This window comes from Trachemys scripta, chromosome 10, assembly GCF_013100865.1.
Source record: "Trachemys scripta elegans isolate TJP31775 chromosome 10, CAS_Tse_1.0, whole genome shotgun sequence".
In the NCBI taxonomy this organism is placed as follows: domain Eukaryota; kingdom Metazoa; phylum Chordata; order Testudines; family Emydidae; genus Trachemys; species Trachemys scripta.
Window position 1 is genome coordinate 42,932,854 of NC_048307.1, and position 6,000 is coordinate 42,938,853.

Genomic DNA, 6,000 nt, shown 5'->3' on the forward strand with positions numbered 1-6,000 from the left:
ACGCTGTGTCAAGTTAATCTCGGAGCCACCCCTGGGCGCTGCCCAGGCAACGGTCCCCTGCTGGGTGCTGCGCCCGATGCTCGGCCCGGTTGGCTGGGAGCCGCCACCAGCCGCCAGAGCTCGCGGGCACTAGGGGGTCGGTGACGACAAGGGGCCCAGCTCAGTGCTGCCGAGCGCTCACGAGCTCGGAGCCTGTCCTGAGAGAGCGGGAGCCAGTGGGGGATCCCCGGCTTGGCGGGGTGGGGTGAAGTGAATCCGGAGCTGGTTGGGGGAGGAATCTCCGGGAGTGGGTAGCGGAAGCGAGCTGAGGACTTTGCTCAGCTATCTCTCCCAGGGGAAATGGCTGGGTAGAGGGCACAGGGCCCTGACTGTGAGTAGGTTAGGACAGAGGGGAGGGCGGCCGTAGGAGCAGGTCTGGCAGTCGTTATCAGTTTTCACTTCCACTTCACTGCAGGGTTGATTATTCCTGTGTAGGTTTCAGAGTAGCAGCAGTGTTAGTCTGTATCTGCAAAAAGAACAGGAGTACTTCCAAAGAAGTGGGCTGTAGCCCACAAAAGCTTATGCTCAAATAAATTTGTTAGTTTCTAAGGTGCCACAAGTACACCTGTTCTTATTCCTGTGTTGTTTGTCCCATAAAGCTTAGGTCAGTGCTTTCCTGCTGTTTGCATTCAGCAGGGTGTAAGGCAGGGGTAGGCAACCTATGGCACCGTGTGCCAAAGGCGGCACGCAAGCTGATTTTTAGTGGCACTGACGCTGCCTGGGTCTTGGCTACCAGTCCGGGGTCCTCTGCATTTTAATTTAATTTTAAATGAAGCTTCTTAAACATTTTAAAAACCTTATTTACTTTACATACAACAATAGTTAGTTATATATTAATGGCTTATAGAAAGAGACCTTCTAAAAACATTAAAACGTATGACTGGCACACGAAACCTTAAATTAGAGTGAATAAATGAAGACTCGGCACCCCACTTCTGAAAGGTTGCTGACCCCTGGTGTAAGGGCTAAAGCCCCAGAGCACATAGGCAGCACTTCTAGTCCACTAATTTGAATGCAGGTGAGGTGGCCTAGAGCCCTCTGAGGATCTGGGTCTACTTTGTTTTGTCTGAGCTAGTGGAGGCTCCATTATTTAGAATAGCAGCAAAACGATTGGGTAGGGCAACCGAATGTAAAATACTCTAGTCAATGGGTGATCCTACGGCAGTGGTAACACCTGCGTGAACTTAAACCAAAGCTGATAACAGTAAAAGCTTGAATTATTCTACTCTCTATGGACCCACTTCCAATAATGATACAAAAATTTCCATGAACTTCAGGGAATGCAGGATCAGCTCAGTATACTCTATAGAGCCAAATCATTGGTTAGAATTAAGGCTAGAGTAGTAATTTTCCTTGCTTCTGACTTTATACATGAGCAAGTCTGAATAAAGAACATAAAAGAACTAATTAAAACCGAATCTTTGTACTTAAACTGAGTAAACTTTATTCCATATTATTCAGGGGGAGGGATCGCTCAGTGGTTTGAGCATTAGCCTGCTAACCCCAGGGTTGTAAGTTCAATCCTTGAGGGGGCCATTTAGGGAACTGGGGTAAAAATGTGTCTGGGGATTGGTCTTACTTTGAGCAGGGGGTTAGACTAGATGACCTCCTGAGGTCCCTTCCAACCCTAATATGCTATGATTCTAAACTGAACAGCATAGACAGAACTCAGACAGTCACTTCACCTGAGGCCTGATCCTTAAAAATTAGCTTGACCTAGCTATGTTATTCCAGGTTATGAAAAATTTATAGTTATGTGGACCTAACTGCTGCTATGGAGACAGTTGACAGAAGAATTCTTTCCCCCACCTAGCTACCACATCTTGAAGAAATTGATTAACTGCATCTACACACAGAAAAAAACCTTCCCTCGATGTAGGAGGTGTCTATACTACTGTGCCGTTGTAGTAGCTGTAGCTTAGAAATGCCCAAACTCTACAATTAAACAGTAGGAAGACTAAGTTTGTATACAGTTTAAAACCGCCTGTAGGAGCCATGTGTATCCTATAGCTTGCAGGTACTAGTTAGAAGAGAACACCTACAGACCCCTGGCAGAAATGGCTGTGAAAGTCTTAATGCCTCAGCTATTCGCTGTCTTTCTATTCACAGAACTGGATAACAGCTCTGGGAAGAAAATGTAGCATTGCCATGGAAACCGCAGGCACCAGCTGAGTTAGAATCTCTTGCCAAGATTAGCTGCTGGCTCATAGGAAAATGCCTCTCTTTACCTAGCACCCACCATGCTGTTAGAATTTAAGGGAGGAAAGTTTACAAAAAATACTGAAGCAGCTGAAAGAAATGAGCTTTTAGTAAAGCTACCCTATGTTTCCTTCAAGGAGGCTAGTTACCTGGCACACCAGCAATCCCAAGGTGGCTGAAGGCACATATCTTAAACAAAGTGGAAAGAGTACCAATACCTGGTACAATCAGCCATGAGTTATAGGCAAGCTATATAGTAAGTTATTGCTTATGTATGGCTGCTTTTCACACTCACCAATAAAACCATCCAGACCAGTAAGAAACAGAAACCACTAACAATATGCAAGTTTGGAAAGTCTATAGCATAATACAAGGAAATTTATTGTTCTGCTCTGAAAAGTGGCTATGTGAAAATGGCACCTTCCTTACCAGCCATTGATTTCATGACTTTTAAAATCTCTCCTCCTCCCTTTTTAGGTCTGTGTGGCCACCTTAGCAAGGCACTGAGCCCCCTCAACAACACTAAGGCCTGGTCTATACTACCCGCCTGAATCGGCGGGTAGAAATCGACCTCTCGGGGATCGATTTATCGCGTCCCATCGGGACGCGACAATCGATCCCCGAATCGGCGCTCTAACTCCACCAGCGGAGGTGGTAGTAAGCGCCGCCGACAAAAAGCGGCAGAAGTCGATTTTGCCGCCGTCCTCACAACGGGGTAAGTCGGCTGTAATACGTCGAATTCAGCTACGCTATTCACGTAGCTGAATTTGCGTATCTTAAATCGACTCCCCGCTGTAGTGTAGATGTACCCTAAAAGTGGCTGGATTCTAGTCCTGTTTATGCTTTTAGAATAGCTTACCAAGTTTCAACTACAGGCCCAAAGTTTGGCCTCAGTTACATTGCATAATGCCTCAAAGCAATGGGCTCAATTGGCTGCACGATATGCAGTGACCTGAACAACCTCTTGTGGGTGGTGATGTATTAGAAGATAAACCATCTTGACTCGTACATCCCCGATCTGGGATTGCTCATCTAACAATTGGAAAATCTTTTCACTTGTAAAACGAGCAAGTTCAAGCTGGTATCAGACACAAACCTAGAACCCCATAAGGGCATGCAGTCATTAAGGGCCAGATGGTCAAAAGGTATTCAGCACCTAACTCCTATTGAAATTCATTCAGGCATGTAAATACCTTTGAGAATCCAGGCCTAATTAGAAAGAGTGGCTAGTCAAACATTAAACTAGATAAGTGGCAGTATAGACAATTGAAAACATGCTCCTCATTTCTTGTCAAAGGTTCCTTCGGGCAAGACTTGGATTGAGACAAAATTGAAGGTGATTAAAACCAAAAACCCACAGTGAGTGGGGTCAAGTTGGCTAACTAGTGATACTCTAGTAGTGTTAAAAGCTAAGTGGCCCCAGCAAGCTTGTTTAAATGGCTTGTGTATTCTTATCGTATGATTTACCTTGGGAGAAAAGGGTTCACATGATCTGGCACCTAGGGCAGTGATTCCATTGTTCTCCTTTTGGAACTTACAGAAGGTGGGTCTTTTAGACAGAGAACGGTATATCACAGAAGCACAAAGGGAATTTTTGCGGTTTTCAACCAACTAGGACACAGGATTTTTAAATTCTGAAGTGATGACATTTAACATTCAATTTTTTTCAATTTCAAACATTTTTGAAAAAAGGGCTAATTACCTCATCCCAAAGTTTTCGTTGCTCTAAGCTCTTATAAAAGAATTAATCCCATTCCCCCATCTAATTGTATGTCTTCCTTTGAACTCAGAAGTCATTACACTATTTCCCCTACCCCAAGTAAAGTAGTCACAAATGAAAATCAGTGTCAGTTCATAAGAGGGGAGGAAGATACCCAGACACTGATATTTTGTGTAAATACAAGAACTCCAGCTTTGGATGCAGAGGCTAAACAGCATTATTATTGAAATCTGCAGCATGAATGCCTTGGCTCTTTGCAGCCAGATGTCAAACATTAGTCATCAGGAAGGCTAATCAACTGCAAGCTTCTCCACTGCTGATAGACTACTGGAGGCTATAAAGGCCCATTTCTAGAATGACAGTGCAATCTGTCCCTGTTTGCTCCAACTGTGGGAGGTAGCCACCCAGCTCTGACTCACACATCCCTCTTTCCCCACGAGACTGGCACAACTGCTTTTATGGGCTGCCACCATCTCTGTCACTGTTAGTGCTTGGCAGTGCGTTTATAATATATGGATGTTAAGAAACTTCATTGTCCTGGACAACTCAGCCATGGGTCTGACATCAGAATCTGAGTGGACACTTCAATAAGAAAAATCCATATTTATATATATATATATATATATACTATGATGTCAAAATCACTATTTTAGATAGAAGTGTGTCATTCAATAGACAAACTATGAATAGGTCACCCTACCTACAACACCACTCAAGGTACCTTCAGGGCACCTGAGGAATTTATGACAAACCCAAAAATAACTAATGAAATAACAAAATAAAAGTTTATTAGCATTAGGAATGCTCTCTCTCCCTCTGTAACCTTAACATGGAACAGTCCAGCAGTTACAATGAAATTGCCTAAGAAGAGTTATTTCCACAGCATGAGGTGCTCTCTCTATGGAAAATAGGAGGTTAAGAGTCCTGCATCAATCAACCCACCAATCTGATTGTCTCACCATCCCTAAGTGCTTAATAGGGCCCTGTCAGCTGAAAGCTCAGTTAAGATAGAGTGTGTGTGTGTTTTGTGGAGGTGGCTCTACATCACTCTTAACTTCTACTACAGCAGTTATACTAAAACTTAATTAAAAACAGTCATTGATCCAGATAGTATAGAAAACACCAGAGCAACAGTGAGTTACAGGGGATTTAGGGTTCTGAAGGCAAGCTAATAGTGTTGCTATTCTGCTTTCTGGTGGTAGGACCCGGTCATAAAGTTAGCCCAGTGTAAGTTATTGAGGCCCATTCACTATTTTGCGTATTGCTGCTGTCAAGCATCCAGTCCATACATTCTAACTGCAAATATTTGCCCTTAAAAGAAGGAAAGGGCCTGCCAGCTGATGTGAATGATCAAACAGTCTCAGACTGGGCAAGGGACTCTGCCCAGCCCGCATTACTGAAAAAGGTAATTTTCAATAAATATGGAGAATTAGAGTATTGAAAGCTGTGATAAAGGGTCAGCAAGTAAGTGAATAGTGACAGCCTATGCAGAACTTAAACACTACATGGGAAATGGTGGTTTTAAGCTGTTGTCTCAAATGAGGTCTACAGAGATCAAGATTTAAGAACACAATATATCCCTTAATCTTTAGGAGCTGAAGTTCCTATGTGTACATAGGGTTTCAATTCTCAGGTGATGGGACAGTAAGCAAATAGGATAAAATCTGACCATAGGAAATTTAAACAGCTGAGGAACATTTCATTTCAGGGGACTCCCATCCACCCACAAAGCACAGCTAGATGTGCCCCTCAGTTGACTCCAGGTGGAGATGCTATTTTAGGAAGCATTTTGATTTACATTTTTAACCTGAAATATACATTTTGGGCCTGATGTTTTCAAGAGCCAATCAGTAAAATGTGGGTGGTAGAGAGCTGCAAGGATAGAGCAGTTTTAATGAGAAGTGAGACCAGATATCCTTTAGTGATGTCCACATTGTGGTGTGCCCAGCCTGTCAGAACAGAGCTCTTCACTGTATACACAGAGATACACCCTCAGATTAATTTCCCTCACAGCCTTCTAAAGAAAAGTGCACAGGACACAA